This window comes from Scyliorhinus canicula, unplaced genomic scaffold (genome assembly GCF_902713615.1).
Source record: "Scyliorhinus canicula unplaced genomic scaffold, sScyCan1.1, whole genome shotgun sequence".
Classification (NCBI taxonomy): Eukaryota; Metazoa; Chordata; class Chondrichthyes; order Carcharhiniformes; family Scyliorhinidae; genus Scyliorhinus; species Scyliorhinus canicula.
This window is the reverse complement of record NW_024056025.1, coordinates 711,691-728,481: the sequence shown is the minus strand read 5'-3', so window position 1 is coordinate 728,481 and position 16,791 is coordinate 711,691. Positions and strand designations below refer to the sequence as shown.

Below are 16,791 nucleotides of genomic sequence, written 5' to 3'. Positions count from 1 at the left end.
AAAACATTCTGTGCTGCATGTGGGATCATGAATGCACTGCTCGAAAATGTGGTGGAGGCAGATTCAATTGATGCCTTGAAAAGAGAATTGGACAACTATCTGTTACTGTCAGATCAGCCATGACCTTATTAAATGGTGGAGCAGACTGGGCTGAATAGCCAACTCCAGCTCCTTGGCCATCTGTTCGTTTCTTTTGAGGAGAAAAATATCTGCAGAGTTCAGGGCCAATGACAGGGGATTGTGACTGTTGCAGAAAGTTGGCACAGATACAATTTGTTGAGTGCCTTTGTTTTGTGCTGTCACCTTTCTATGCCACTGTGTTATGAGGGAAATGCAGTGCACCAATGCAAGAGAGGCAGATTGCTCCCTCGATATGAATTGGATTTGTTTATTGTCACGTGCACCGAGGTACAGTGAAAATTATTATTCTGTGAGCAGCTCAAACAGGTAATTTTATACATGAAAAGAAAGTAAACTAAAAAGAAAATACATAATAGGGCAACACAAGGTACACAATGTAAATACGTAGACAAAGGCATTGAGTGAAGCATACAGGAGTGTAGTATTAATCAGGTCAGTCCAGAAGAGGGTTGTTTAGGACTCTGGTAATAGCGGGGAAGAAGCTGTTTCCAATCTGTTTGTGCGTGTTCTCAGACTTTTACATCTCTTGCCCGATGGAAGAAGTTGAAAGAGTGAGTAAGCTGGGTGGGAGGGGCCTTTGATTGTGCTGCCCGCTTTCCCAAGGTCAGCGGGAGGTGTGGATAGAGTCAATGGATGGGAGGCAGGTTTGTGTGATGGACTGGGCTGTGTTCATTACTCTCTGAAGTTTCTTGTGGTCTTGGGCCAAGCAGTTGCCATACCAGGCTGTGATGCAGCCAGATAGAATGCTTCCTAAGGTGCATCTGTAAAATTTGGTAAGAGTCAGTATGGACATGCCAAATTTCCTTAGTTTCCTGAAGAAGTATAGGCGCTGTTTTGCTTTCTTGGTGGTAGCGTCGATGTGGGTGGACCAGGACAGATTTTTGGTGATGGAAACCCTGTGGCCCAGTGCAGGAGAGGCTGGTTGTTGGGCAGTGTGAGCTGAACATACATGGCTGGATAAAGACTGAGGCAGATGTCAAGACCCTTGGAGTGAAAACAGGTCTGGAGGGAATGGGTCAAAAAACCTGGGGAGTTGCATTTTGCATGAATCGTGAGTGTGCCCAGTCACAATTATGAACAGTAAATAAACTTATCACTGGTTTGTTGAGATGATATACCGTGTCCCAGATGTTGTAAATACCGTACATACTGTAGATCAGCCTGCTTGCTGCCCATGTCTAAGTGATATCAGAATAATGTGCTTCTGTATTAAATAAAGTATCCAAACCTCTCATTGTACTTCATGCCCAGCATCTTGCCTAACTGTTTTGCTAACTTGGAAATAGAATCTTCCTGTTTACTAATTGCTCTCTATGGTGGCTGTGTTACCCAGAATCCCCCACGCTGCAGAAAGTTCCCTATCAGTGAGTGTACGATGCCAGTGCACAGGTGCAGTGTGGGTGTGTGCTCTGAGCATGCTCAGTGTCAGTCATGGTGCGAGTGAGGAGGAGCTGGGTTGAACACAACAGTGAGCTGTTCCCCAGTGAGAAGGGCATCTCCCAGTCTCTGTTTGACTCTCCTGCAGCTTCCTGTCATGGTTGAGTTGGACAAGGAACTCTCATCATTTGAGCTGGAAAAGGCCATTGATTGCTGAGCAAGCAGAAAGGTGCCCGGCAAGGATGGAATTCCAGCTGAACTGCTCACACACAGAAAGTCCCATCGACTGTCACACCTTCCTGCCCTCCCCTTTTGGGCTGTGAGACTGGTCCATGGAACATGTGTGATGCAATAAAAACAGCAGTGACAGAGGAGACAGCATCAACTACAGGGACATCTCACTCCTTAGAGTCAGGGGAAGACCTTCACTTGGGTGATGTTTAAAAGATTCATCTACTTGCAAACTGAGTTTATCCAGAAGCACAGTGCGGTTTCTGTGCTGACAGATCTACAGCGAACATGATCTTCTCCACACACCAGCTACAAGGGAAGTGAACAATTGGGATTTGATCTAAAGTGTTTGTGCTGAGAAAGTGAAATGTTCTAATTACTGAGTGAAAGTAAACCTTTCAGTGTGAATCACAATTTACTGGGACAATTGGAAAAGGCACCAAAATGTTTCAATCTCTGAAGATAAACTTCAGCCTTGAAGTTATGTTTCGGAGTTCACAAGCTGTGGGAAGCTTTGTGAATGTTTCCTCTTCCCTTTTGTAAACAAGCAGAGAAGTTAACCTTTTCCCCTGACAGCACGGCAACAATTTGAAATAAAGACTTTGACTTTTAAAGATTTGACTTTATCCCATTTGTTGGGGTCATATTTCCGGTCATGCGAATCATTGCGGGCGGGATGACAATTTACCGGAACATTTTTTAAATCATCTAAATCTTTATTGTCACAAGTAGTCTTACATTAACACTGCAATGAAGTTACCGTGAAAAGTCCACAGTCAGCACATTCCGGAGCCTGTTCAGGTACACAGAGGGAGAATTCAGAATTGTCATGTGAGAGTATCTTTAAGAACTGGGTATTTATCAAATAGCTGCAGTGAAGACAGACAGCCCAACTCCACCCACACTCTGATATCACTGCAGCTATTTGATAAACACCCATTTCTCAAAGCTACTCTCACATGACAGAATGTCCAAATTACCTAACAGCATGTCTTTTGGGATTTGTGGGGGGGGGGGGGGGGGGGAAGCTGGAGCACCTGGAGGAAACCCACGCAGACATGGGCAGAACGTGCAGACTCCGCATAGACAGTGACCCAAACTGGAATCGAACCTGGGACCCTAGCGCTGTGAAGCAACAGTGCTAATCACTGTGCTACTGTGCCACCCCTTTAAAGGTCCTTTACCTTGGGTGGGAATTTCCAGTCTCGGGTTGGGGGAGGTGCGGCGGGGCAACCGGGAAAAAAAATCCCTTCCCACTCTCGGAGCAGTGAACGGTCTCCAGTGTGAGCACGTTGGTGAGTCAGCTGGTTCATTTTGCTTCGAAAGCTCTTCTCACAGTCAGAACACATAAAATGTCTTGTGTCAGAGTGAACATGTTGGTGTGAAGTGAGATGGGTTCGAGTTATAGAGTTTTACAGCACAAAACAAGGCCCTTTGTCCCATTGTGTCTGTGCCGGCTATCAAGCACCAATCTATTCTAATCTCAGTTTCAGGGATTATTAATATCAACTCAATCAAACTCCAGATGTCAGAATCAACATGGATCAGTCCTGGCTGTGATTAACATCAATAACAGCAGAATCCTGGAGGCACTTGTGAACTCGCTGGTGTGTCTGAAGGGTGGATGACTGAATGAATCGCTTCCCATACAGGGAACAGATGAACGCTCCCTCCCTGGTGTGAATGCGCTGGTGAATCAGCCGGAGGGACTGCTGAGTGAATCCCTTCCCACACACGGAGCAGGTGAATGGCCTCTCTCTAGTGTGACTGCGCTGGTGAATCAGCAGATCCATTTTGCCTTTGAAGCTCTTCTCACAGGCGGAACATTTAAAAGGTCTCGTGTCAGAGTGAACACGTTGGTGTGAAGTGAGGTGGGCAGACTGAGTGAATCCATTCCCACACTCCAGGCAGGTGAATGGTCTCTCCCCAGTGTGAATGTGTTCATGTCTCATTGGGGTTGATAACTGAGTGAATCCCTTCCCACACTCAGAGCAGGGGTACGGCCTCTCCTCGGTGTGAACCCGCTTGTGTATCAGCAGATTTGCTTTTCTTTTAAAGCTCTTCTCACAGTCTGAACATTTAAAAGGTCAGGTGTCAGAGTGAACAAGTTGGGAGTGTGGTGAGGTGGGTTAGTCGAGTGAACCTCTTCCCACACTCGTAGCAGGTGAATGGTCTTTCCCCATTGTGACTGCGCCAATGAATTTCCAGCACAGATGGGGATATGAATCCCTTCCCACAGTCCTCACATTTCCACGGTTTGTCCATGGTGCCAGTGTCTTTGTGACTCTCCTTTTAGAGTTATGGGGAGAGGACAGGGTAAGTACACCTGGGTGGGGTGCTCTTTTGTAGTGTTAGTGCTAACTTGATGGGCCTAATGGCCCACGTCTGCACTGTAGGGATTCTATGATGCTGCAAAACCTGTTGAGTTCATCCAGCATAGGGCAGCACGGTAGCACAGTGGTTACCACTGTTGCTTCACAGCTCCAGAGTCCAAGGTTTGATTCCCGGTTTGGGTCACTGTCTGTGCGGAGTCTGCACGTTCTCCCCGTGTCTGCGTGGGTTTCCTCCGGGTGCCCCGGTTTCCTCCCACAGTCCTGAAAGACGTGTTGTCAGGTAATTTGGACATTCTCCCTCAGTGTACCCGAACAGGCGTCTGAGTGTGGCGACTAGGGGATTTTCACAGCAACTTCATTGCAGTGTTAATGTAAGCCTACTTGTGACAACAATAAAGATTATTATTATTTCCTGTTTTTACTCGATATTACACATTTTTTATCCACAAATTATGTTTATTGAACCACTATGCCATCAACTAGCAGGACATGGGGCAGCACAGTAGTTAGCATTGCTGCATCACGGCGCTGAGGTCCCAGGTTCGTTCCCGGCCCTGGGTCATTGTCGGTGTGGAGTTTGCACATTCTCCCCGTGTTTGTGTGGGTTTTGAACCCACAACCCAAAGATGTGCGGGGTAGGTGGATTGGTCACACTCAATTTCCCCTTAATTGGAAAAAATGAATTGGATAAAGTTATTTTAAAAACTACAGGGAGCAGTGTGTTGATGTTTCAGCTATTCTGTAGGATTTTCTCTCTCACAGTCTGATCTGATGGGTCTGTATGGGGATATTTCCCTGGTACTGTCTATGTCGTTGGGTGTTTGTGTATTTTAGGGAGCAGGTAGAACTTCCTTAGTTCGACCTGTTGTCCCCTCAGATATTCCATCTGATTTTGGTTAATGTGTCTGGAGTCTGAGTTCTTCCAGTCTGTCTCCAATTCTCCTTCCTGTCTCGGGTATATGGGTCTAAGTAGCTTGGTGTTGTGATTTGTGTTGTTTAGTTGTCTGTCTTGTCTCCAGCAGGTATTGTTGTTTCTCAATAATGACTGTGTTCCTTTGGCGCTGAGGACCCGGGTTCGAATCCCGGTCCCGGGTCACTATCTGTGTAGAGTTTTCATATTCTCCCCGTGTCTGCATGGGTTTCACTCCCATGTCCCAAAGATGTGTCGGTTAAGTGGATTGGTCACGCTAAATTGGAACTCTAAATTTAAAAAAATAAAATGACTGTGCTGTTGTCCTTATCACCTGATCTGATGAACATATCCGGGTTCGATCCAAGCTCCCGGATTGTCTGTCTCTCTCTCCGGGTAAGATTCTGTTTGTCTCTTTTATTTCACTGTGACAGGGCAGAGACCTGATTGAAGGGATTCAAGCATGGGAGTTCTGGGAAAGATGGGCAAGGACTTGGGAGGTGGCAACATGTTCAAAGAGTTTGGAGAGGAGAGGGAGGTTGAAGATGGGGCAGTAATTTGTAAGGATGGCAGGGTCAAGGTTGGTTTTATTGAGGAGGGGGTGATGATGGCAGATTTGAAGGACAGAGGGACAATACCTGAAGAGAGAGAAATGTTGACAATATCCATGGACACAGGGTAGTTGGCTGATCAGTAGCTCAGTGGGAATAGGGTCGACGGAGCAGGAGCTGGGTCTCATGGACAAGATGAGCTCGGAGAGGGCATGAGGGGAGATGGGAGAGAAACTAGAGAAAGATGTGGGTTCAGGGCTCGGGAAAGGATGAAATTTAGAGACAGTTTGGTCCGGTGGGTTTGTGGAAGGGAGGGAAGCAGCAGAGGCAGCTGATCGGATTGACTCAATCTCAGTCACAAAGAAGCTCCACAAGCTCCTCACACTTCTTGTTGGAGGTGAGGATGGAAGAGACAGGGGAGAGCGAGAGTACTTCAAAAGGAACTAACTTGTGTCATAGTAATGAAAAAGTTTCAACACACTGCGTATTTCACACAGATCTAATTTATTTGACTTTTAGCCAGAATATTAGCCCCTGTAAATGGGCTGGAGTTTGTTATCAGCAGAAAGAGACCCAAATGAACATGGTTCAGTCCTGAATGTGAGAAACAGCAAAACCCAATCACTGTGGTTACTTGTGGCCTCGTTGGTGTCTCAGCAGGTGGGATAACTGAGTGAATCCCTTCCCACATTCTGAGCAGGTGAATGGTCTCTCCCCAGTATGAATACGATAGTGGTTCTGCAGGGTGGATGACTGAGTGAATCCCTTCCCACACTGGGAGCAGGTAAAGGTCTCTCCCCGGTGTGAATTTGCTGATGTACAGCGAGGTGAAATGATCGTCTGAACCCAGTCCCGCAGTGAGAGCACCTAAACGGCTTCTCGTCAGTGTGAACACGTTGATGGCTCATGAGATTCCCAGAACTTTTATAGCACTTCCCGCAGTCTGGACATTGAAACGGTCTCTCATCAGTGTGAACTCGCTGGTGATTCAGCAGGCGGGCTGAAATAGTAAATCCTTTCCCACACTGGGAGCAGGTGAATGGCCTCTCCCCAGTGTGACTTCGCTGATGTACAGTGAGGTCAGATGATCGTCTGAACCCAGTCCCGCAGTGAGAGCACCTGAACGGTCTCTCGTCAGTGTGAACACGTTGATGGCGCATCAGTTCTGCAGAACTTTTATAGCACTTCCCGCAATCTGGACATTGAAACGGTCTCTCCTCAGTGTGAACTCGCTGGTGACTCAGCAGGTGGGATGACTTAGTAAATCCCTTCCCACACTTGGAGCAGGTGAATGGTCTCTCCCCGGTGTGACTGCGTCGATGAGTTTCCAACTTGGATGGGACAGTGAATCCCTTCCCACAACCCGCACATTTCCATGGTTTCTCCTCGGTGTTACTGCATTTGTGGCTTGTGAGGCCTGAGGATTGAATGAATCCTCGTCCACACACACAACACGTGTACGGTTTCCCCGCACTGTTAAAAATGCTTTCTCCTTCCATGTTCAGTGATATTCTGATGATGTTCAGGATATGATAAATTGAGGACTCTGCCAGATCCTGATGTGATGCTTGGTTTGCTTCGTACCAGCCTCCGCGAACAGGCGCCGGAATGTGGCGACTAGGGGCTTTTCACAGTAACTTCATTGAAGCCTACTCGCAACAATAAGCGATTTTCATTTTCATTCTCCAGACTTTGAAGCATCCCCTTCGACCACCCTATGAAATGGATTCAAAACAGAAAATAGGGAGTGAGAGAGAACCCACAGAAACACAAAGGCAGATTGTGAAACTGAGCTGAATGAATCTGGTCATTTGTGGGGCCGGCTCTGGGGAAAAAGTGACCATGAAAACTGCTGGATTGTCAGAAAAACCCAACTGGCCTCTTTTTGAGGAGAGAGAAAGAGGTGAAGAGGGATTTTATATATCTACAAGACATATTAAGAGAGTAGTTGGCAAAGCAAATTCGATCTTGAGCTTCATAAACCGTAATATTGATACTGAAACTATGCTTCTGATGGCACAATGATTAGCACTGCTGCCTCACAGCGCCAGGGACCCGGGTTCAATTCCGTGGTGACTGTGTGGAGTTTTCACTTTCTCCCCGTGTCCGCGTGGGTTTCCATCTGGTGCTCAGGTTTTCTCCAACAGTCTAAAGAAGGGCACGTTCAGTGGATTGGCCTTGATAAATTGCCCCTTAGTGTCCAGGGATGTGCAGGTTCGGTGGGGCTATAGGGTTAGAGAGACATGGTAGGAGTGTGGGCCTAGGCATGGTGTCCTTTCAGAGAATAGGTGGAGACCAGATGGGACGAATGGCCCCAATTGTGCACTCTAAGAATTCTATGGTTCTAATTCTAATCTATGAATCTTTATAAAGCTCTGGTCACCACTCTTCAGGAAGGATGTGAAGGTTCTTGGAGAAGGTGCAGAGGAGATTTACCAGAATGGTTCCAGCAAAGGAGGTTGAGGGGAGATTTGATTCAGGAACACAAGATTGTCAGATTTCGATCAGGTGGGCAAAGAAACTCTGTTTCCATTCACTGATCGTACAAGCAGCCGAGACACAGATTTAAAGTTTTGGGTAAAACCTGGATTGAACGCTATAAGGTCCTGAGGGGTCTTGACAGGGTGGATGTGGAGAGGATGTTTCCTCTTGTGGGAGAATCTGGAACAAGGGGGTCACTGTTGCAAAGTGAGGGGTCACCCATTTCAGATGGGAATAAGGATTTTGTTTTCTCTTGAGGGTTGCAAGACAGTGGGTGGCATAGTGGTTAGCACTGCTGCCTTACAGCACCAGGGACCCGGGTCCAATTCCCACCCTGACTGTGTGGAGTTTGCACTTTCTCCCCGTGTCTATGTGGGTTTCCTCCAGGTGCTCTGGTTCCCTCGCACAGTTCAAAGATGTGCAGGGTAGGTTGAATTGGTTAGGACTGTATTCGCTGGAGTTCAGAAGAATGAGGGGGGATCTCATAGAAACCTATAAAAAGTGGGTGGTACAGTGGTTAGCACTGCTGCCTCATGTCGCCGAGGACCTGGGTTCGATCCCGGCCCAGGGTCACGGTCTGTGTGGAGTTTACACATTCTCCCTGTGTTTGTGTGGGTCTCACTCCACAAATCCAAAGATGTGCATGTGTAGATTGGCCACGCTAAAATTGCCCCTTAATTGCAAAAAAAGAATTGGACAGTCTAAATTTACATTTAAAAAGAACAAGGCAAGACAGAGTAGATTCAGGAAGGATGTTCCTGATAGTGGGTGTGTCCAGAAATAGGGGTCACAGTCTGAGGATACGGGGTAGACCATATAGGACAGAGATGAGGAGAAATTTCTTCACCCAGAGAGTGGTGAGCCTGTGGAATTCGTCGCCACAGGGACTAATTAAAGCCAAAACATTGTATGTTTTCAAGAATTAGTTAGATACAGCACTGAGGGTGAAGGGGATCAAAGGATATGGGGGGAAAGCAGGATTAGGCTATTGAGTTGAATCAGCTCTGATTGTAATGAATGGTGGAGCAGGCTCGAAGGGCCAAATGGCCTCCTGCTCCTATTTTCTATGTTGCTGCATATCTGTGTATGTAAATGGTCCAGGAGGTATGAGGAAGAATGTTTTTACACAGCCAGTGGCAACAACCTTAAACTTGCTGCCTGTGACAGAGTTTGGAAATAGACACAATACATGATTTTTTTATAATTGGATAGATCCCTGAGAGAAATAAAGCTGTGAGGATACAGAGACAGAGCAGGAGAATGACTCTGACTGGATTGCTCCAGATAATAATAATAATATTTATTAGTGTCACAAGTAGGCTTACATTAACAGTGTAATGAAATTACTAAGAAAATCCCCAATTCGTCACACTCCGGCACCTGTTTAGGTACACTGAGCGAGAATTCAGAATGTCCAATTCACCTAACAAGCACGTCTTTCGGGATTCCCGGCTGGGTCACTGTCTGTGTGGAGTCTGCACGTCCTCCCCGTGTGTGCGTGGGTTTCCTCCGGGTGCTCCGGTTTCCTCCCACAGTCCAAAGATGTGCGGGTTAGGTGGATTGGCCATGCTAAATTGCCCGCAGTGTCCTAAAAAGTAAGGTTATGGGGGGGTTTGTTGGGTTACGGGTATAGGGTGGATACGTGGGTTTGAGTAGGGTGATCATTGCTCAGCACAACATCGAGGGCCGAAGGGCCTGTTCTGTGCTGTACTGTTCTATGTTCTACTTGTGGGAGCAAACCGCAGCACCTGGAGGAAACCCACGCAGACACAGGAAGAAAATGAAGACTCCGCACAGACAGTGACTCAAGCCGGGAATCGAACCCGGGTCCCTTGTGCTTTGAAGCAACAGTGCTAACCATTGTGCCGATTAGAGAGCTAGCATGGATTCAATGGACTGAATGCCCTTCTCTGGCTATAATGTTTTTTCTTTAACTTTTAAAAATAAATTTAGAGTACCCAATTATTTTTTTCCAATTAAGGGGCAATTTGGCGTGGTCAATCCACCTATAGCCTGCACATCTTTGAGTTGTGGGGGTGAAACCCATGCAAACACGGGGAGAATGTCCAGACTCCACACGGACATGACCCAGAGCCGGGATCGAACCTGGGACCTCGGCGCTGTGAGGCAGCAATGCTACTCACTGCGTTACCGTGCTGACAGCTGACTCTGACATTTCTGTCTAATCTCGTCTTGTAATCTAACCCCGGGGGGGTTCAGATATCATTCAGGTAAATCTGTGCTGCACTCGCTCCAAGGCCATTTCATCCTTCCTCAGGCCTAACCATTGTTTGTGAATCTGGGGGCTTTTCCAGTCACACTGAGACCTGAAATCTTCTCTCACAGACAGAACAGACAAACCTTTTACCTTCCACACCCAGATGCTGCTGATATTCAGGTTCTGATGAACCGAGTGACTCTGTCAGATCGCGATGTGACGTTTGGTTTGCGTTTCCCGTCTGTTAAACCTCCTCTTCCAGTATCCTGTAAATTTACAGAAACCACACTGTCAGTTCAGGATTGAAAGTCACAACATTCTCTCCTCACCAACTTTAATTAAATGTATTCCTGGAGGTTTGATCACATGACCTGCTCCCATCCTCCAGCCATTAATCGGTCAACACATCCATCCTTGTGACACACTGCCTTCCACGGCCAATTGGGAAGCAAAAGGACTCATTACCTTACAGGACAGCGATTGACTGTCAGCCAATCAACCTTTATCCCATTTTCAATATTTTTATATCCACTGAAGAGAAATGTTCAAAAATCTTCTTTACTGTCCCAATGATTTTCCAGACACCCAGGTGTGAATCTCACCAAGGCAGAAGGTAAAATTTGAATTCATTGAAAGTTTACTGATGACCATGAAACCATTGTCAATTGTTGCAAAGACCCACCAGGTTCACTCCTGTCCTTCAGTGAAGGAAATCTTCTATCCTTACCTGGTCTGGCCTACATGTGACTCCAGATCCACAGTCAGCTGGTTGACCCTTAAAATGCTCCCTGAGATGCTCTCAGTTCAAGGGCAATTAGGGCTGGGCAGTGAATGCTGGCCCAGCCAGCGACACCCACATCCCATGAATGAACAGAAAAAAAAAATCTGCCATCCATACCTGGTCTGGCCGACACGGTTCCAAACCACAGCAATGTGGTTGACTCTTTAAATGTCCTCTGAAATGCCACTCGGTTTAAGGGAAATTAGGGATGGGCAATAAATGTTTGCCCAGCCAGTGACTCCCACAAATGAATAAAATAAAATCATGGAGACTCCAGTCAGTCAATCCGGGAGAGTTGGCATCCTGTCCAGACTCGCAGCACATAATAATAATAATCATGTATTGTCACAAGTAGGCTTCAATGAAGTTACTTTGCAAAGCCCCTAGTCACCACATTCCAGCACCTGTTCGGGACGGCTGGTACGGGAACTGAACCCGCGCTGCTGGCCCTGTTCGGCATTACAAGCCAGCTGTCTTAGCCCACTGTGCTAAACCAGCCCCTTCCCTGTGGCACCTTGTCCTCTGTAAAGATGGCGGCCGGTAACCCGGGCCTGTCACCGCTCAGCTCTCACTCTGTTCAGTGCTGTTTCAGAAAAAAAATTAAAAACCATTAACATTTTCCTCAGGAGTTGAAGCCCCCACGGGGTATTTATGAAGCCTCCCGGCTCACTCTGCAGCTTCTATTGCTCCCCGGCCACCCACCGGCTCCAATCCCGAAAGTCGATCGATTGTTTCTTTCCTGCTCCTCGCACCGTCATCGACAACCTGAACGGCGCATGCTCCAGTCACAGACTGACTCTGCGCATGTATGAGAAGCTTTTGTCATATGGATAGAGCACATTCTCAACTGTGTTGGGTATGTTGGGTAATAAACCCGCCATTGAAATGGATATTTTTGATATAAATTATGTTTTGCAAACTGATTACGATTAGTAACATTGGGTCAAGGCAACACCCACATCCCAAGAACAAATAAAGGAAAGTTGGCAGTTCGAAAGGCAAATGCAATGTTCGCATTCATTTCAAGAGAGCTACAATACAAGATGAATGGGGATGAGAAACATATGAGCCATGATCGAATGGCAGAGCAAACTCAAACACTCGATGGGCTGAATGGCCTAATTCTGCTTCTCAATCTTTTTTTTTAATGAGGGGATCTCATAGAAAGATTTGTAAAAAAAATTGTTGGAATCCATCCCAGACCTGGATACAGATCAATTGATTCTTGGAGGAGACTTCAATTGTGTTCTGGACCCTAAATGGACTGGTCCAAGCTGATTCAACCACAACAAAAACATGAAAAAGGAATGAAACCAGACGGACCACCCGGCATCGACCCAGGCATCAGAAACCACAACGGCAAACCCAGCAAAAGATTTTTAGAAACTGTTCCCATCAGTAGATTGTAAAAGGATTATGGGACACAGATTTAAGATTGTGAACAAGATCTACAGGGGAGATAGGAGGTAGACATTTTAATGAGTGATAATGATATGGAACTCAATGCTTCCACACAAAGGTCAATAATCTCCAGGTAACTCAAACAGCGGTGTTAAAATTTGATGTGAGGATTGGTTGTGAGTTTCCTGTCTGCAAATCCCTTTCTAAGCTCCTGTGAAAGATGTTTACAAAGGCATCACTGTCAATCCAGAAATAAAATTCAAGAAATCCTGGTTTGAATTTGCTGTGTGTAAACCTTCCCCTACTAATCCCCTGCAAAAGGAGTTTCCAAAATTAATCACTGTCAGTCCAGGATAGAAATTCACAACATTCTCCCCTCCTGCTTATGAGTCCAGGGTGACCGCTCATACCCCGCTCATACCTCCTCCACCCCCCCCCCCCCCCCACTGCACACTGATCCTCTTGTCATCAGCAGTCCCTCGATTTGAGGGTGACGTCTACTCAGGATTTCTATCTGGGTCTTCATGTGACGGAACAGAGCCACAGAGCTTTGGACACATGGGGCAGGATGTCCAATGAGACAGTTAGATCTGGAGAGCAGGATTGGCTTCCTTTTCTTTCCATCTCTGCCACCGCTTTGCATCATCAATAAGACATTGGGACTCAAAGACTAATCCAATTTGATGGACAAGTTGTCTCCATTCTGAACAATGGGGAACAAGCTCCTCCCACTTATTGAAACATCGCCCCGACAAAGATGAGAAACGCGCATGCGCCCTGATACACATACAATAAAGGTGGCGGCCGTTAACCCGAACTGAAATGAGGAGCTGCAGCTCCGCTCGGTACAAACAGGGTCCCGTAAACTCTTTTCCGAGGATTACAGCTTACAACAGCTTCACACAACGTTCCCGCCCACCCCCGCGATCTCTCGCTGCCTCCATATTGTTAAACGCCTGTTACCAATTTCGTATCTCAACAACACGCTCGTCTCCTTCGCCATTACCCACACTGCGCATGCTTCAGTCACAGCGGACCCCGCCCCTCATTCACTCCGATTGGTTGGAGGACCAGCCGCTCCCGGCCGGACCTCCAGTCCTGCCCCTTATCTTCCTATTGGCCGAGAGCTACCGTCACTCACCCGGGCATTGTGACGGTGACAGATGGTGAGAGCAGCCACAGGCTCAGGCTGACTGGCTGATTGTCCAATAATAACAGTGAGAGTCTCAGTGGGACAATCAGACAATAATAGTGGAGATGGGGCCCAGAGGGGAAACAGCAAAGGATTCACTCACTTTGAGAGTAAAAAAGACAGTGTCTCTTCCCATAATCAGAGTCAGGCTGCAGTGTGTGAGTGAACACATCTTTGGATCCAGTGGAGAATCATAGAATCCCCACAGTTCTGAAGGAGGCCATTTGGCCCAGTGAATCTACACTGACCCTCTGCAAGATCACCCTCCCTTGGCCAAACCCCTACCCTAACCCGTAACCCCACGCAGGAATAATTTAGCACAGCTTTGGACTGTGGAAGGAAATCTTCGCAGCCACGGGAAGAATGTGTGAACTCCACATAGACACTGACCCAAGGTCGGAATCGAACCCAGGTACCTGGTCCTTATGGCAACAGTGCTAACTACCGAGCCACCCCCGTAACTCTGTCATGATTAGACAATAACCTACCTGTTATTCCAATTCTGGTGTATGTTCCTCTGTCACTATTATTATTAGACAATAATAGGAGGGCACGATGCAAGGTAAATAGAACAAAGGAAACAAACTTAGGGACAAAGCAAAAGGGCCACTCCAGTTTGAGGCACTGCCCGAATATTTCCTTTGTTTCCTTTGTTCAATTTTGTTGGTGGACCTCAAAAGAGTGGCCAATCCACCTAGCCTGCACATCTTTGGGTTGTGGGGGCGAGACCCACGGAGGCACGGGAGAATGTGCAAAGCCACATGGCAGTGACCCGGGGCCGGGATCAAACCTGGGTCCTCAGCACCATGAGGCAGCAGTGCTAATCACTGCCACCGTGCCGCCCTTTGTCATAATGTTTCCATTCTTATTTTATCACACCTCCCAGTGACACTTATTGTAACACAGAACTTCAAAATATTATTGCTATCTTGCATCTTGCCCTCATGTTAGTGTCTAATTATAAGAGTAACAGAGTAACACACACCAGAATTGGAATATCAGATAGGTTATTGTCTAATAATAACAGTAACAGAGTAACACACACCAGAATTGGAATAACAGGCAGGTTATTGTCTAATAATAACAGTAACAGAGTAACACACACCAGAATTGGGATAACAGGCAGGTTACGGGGGTGGTTCGGTAGTTAGCACTGTTGCCTCAAGAACCAGGTACCTGGGTTCGATTCCGACCTTGAACATAGAACAGTACAGCACAGAACAGGCTCTTTGGCCCTCGATGTTGTGCCGAGCTTTGTCCGAAACCAAGCTCAAGCTTTCCCACTCCCTGTAATTGTGGTGTGCTCCATGTGCCCATTCAATGGGGCTGGTTTAGCTCACTCAGCTAAATCGTTGGCTTTTAAAGCAGGCCGGCAGCACAGCCTGTACCACCCTCCCCGGACAGGCGCTGGAATGTGGCGAGTAGGGGCTTTTCACAGTAACTTTATTGAAGCCTACTCATGACAATAAGCGATTTTCATTTCATTTCGATAACCGCTTGAAAGTTCCTAAAGTGTCTGACTTCACTATCACAACAAGCAGTCCATTCCACACCCTAACCATTCTCTGAGTAAAGAACCTACGTCGGACATCCCTCCTATATCTCCCACCCTGTATCTTATAGTTATGCCCCCTTGTAACAGCTACATCTACCCGAGGAAATAGTCTCTGAACGCCCACTCTATCTATCCCCCTCATCATCTTCTAAACCTCAATAACTCATCTCTCATCCTCCTCTGCTCCAAAGAGAAAAGCCCTAGCTTCCTCAACCTTTCCTCAGAAGACCTACCCTCCAAACCAGGCAGCATCCTGGTAAATCTCCTTTTCACCCTTTCCAATGCTTCCACAGCCTTCCAAGAGTGAGGTGTCCAGAACTGCACACAATACTCCAAATGTGGTCTCACCAGGGTCATGTACTGTTGCAGCATGACCTGGTCACTTATTACAAGACAACAGGCCTTCTTCACGGCTCTATCCACGTGAGTGGCAATCTTCAGAGATCTGTGGACATGAACCCCAAGGTCACTCTGTTCCTCCACATTCATCAGAACCCTGCCGTTGACCCTGTAATCTGCAGTGCGGTAGCATTGTGGTTAGGACAATTGCTTTGCAGCTCTAGGGTCCCAGGTTCAATACCTCGGGACTAAAGAACACAAATTTAAGACCGAGCTTAACCAAAAAAATAACTTATGTTAAGTTCGAAATAATTTCTGCATCTCATAGATTTATATGTTGAAACATCTGTTTTTTAAAGAAACAGCTGTTGACTTGTAATAAGTGACGTGGACTCTCAGCCTCACCATTCGAATCTGCAGCAACACAGTGACGTTGTACATCACACACGTCCGTTGATTGCCAGCAGTTTCTGTAGTGTAGTGGTTATCACATTCCCCTAACACGCAAAAGGTCCCCAGCCCGAAACCGGCAGAAACATCTCGTACTTCTAGTTTAGTCTGCTGCTGAATATTACCTCAATCTCGTAACTGGTCTTCATCGACGAGGAATAACAGAAGCCATGCACCGCTATGGGCCAGTGACGCAATGGATAACGTGTCTGACTACGAATCAGGAGATTCCAGGTTCGACTCCTGGCTGGCTCTCAGCTCCTAGTTTCGCCATCCCCTTTAGTTCAGTGGGTTGGACAGCTGGTTCATGATGCAGAGCAATGTATTAGAATTAGAACAGTACAGCACAACCCTCGATGTTGTGCCGAGCAATGATCACCCCACTCAAGCCCACATATACCTATGGCCACGTATGGCCAACAACCCCCATTAACCTTATTTTTTTAGGACACTAAGGGCAATTTAGCATGGCCAATCCACCTAACCCGCACATCTTTGGACTGTGGGAGGAAACCGGAGCACCCGGAGGAAACCCACGCACACACTGGGAGGATGTGCAGACTCCACACAGACAGTGACCCAGCCGGGAATCGAACCTGGGACCCTGGAGCTGTGAAGCATTTATGCTAACCACCATGCTACCGTGCTGCCCTTAAATCAGCTGTCGTTATTTATGAAAGCCCTGTCTTCTCAATTTAACTTCCACTTCAAGCAAAACATATAAGTTCAGCAAAGTTCAATATCTGATACATTGATAAGTTGAGACATCGGTTTTAAAGAAACGGCTGTCTTCTTGTAATAAGTGACATGGCCTCTCAGCGGAACCATTAG

At 46.9% G+C, this 16,791-nt stretch overlaps 1 non-coding gene across 1 annotated transcript; it reads left to right on the top strand.

The window, feature by feature from the left end:
• The first annotated feature begins 16,142 nt into the window (after window positions 1-16,142).
• trnar-acg lies at window positions 16,143-16,215 on the top strand. The gene has a single exon. It is a non-coding gene; the product is annotated as a tRNA-Arg (tRNA).
• The last annotated feature ends 576 nt before the right edge of the window (window positions 16,216-16,791 follow it).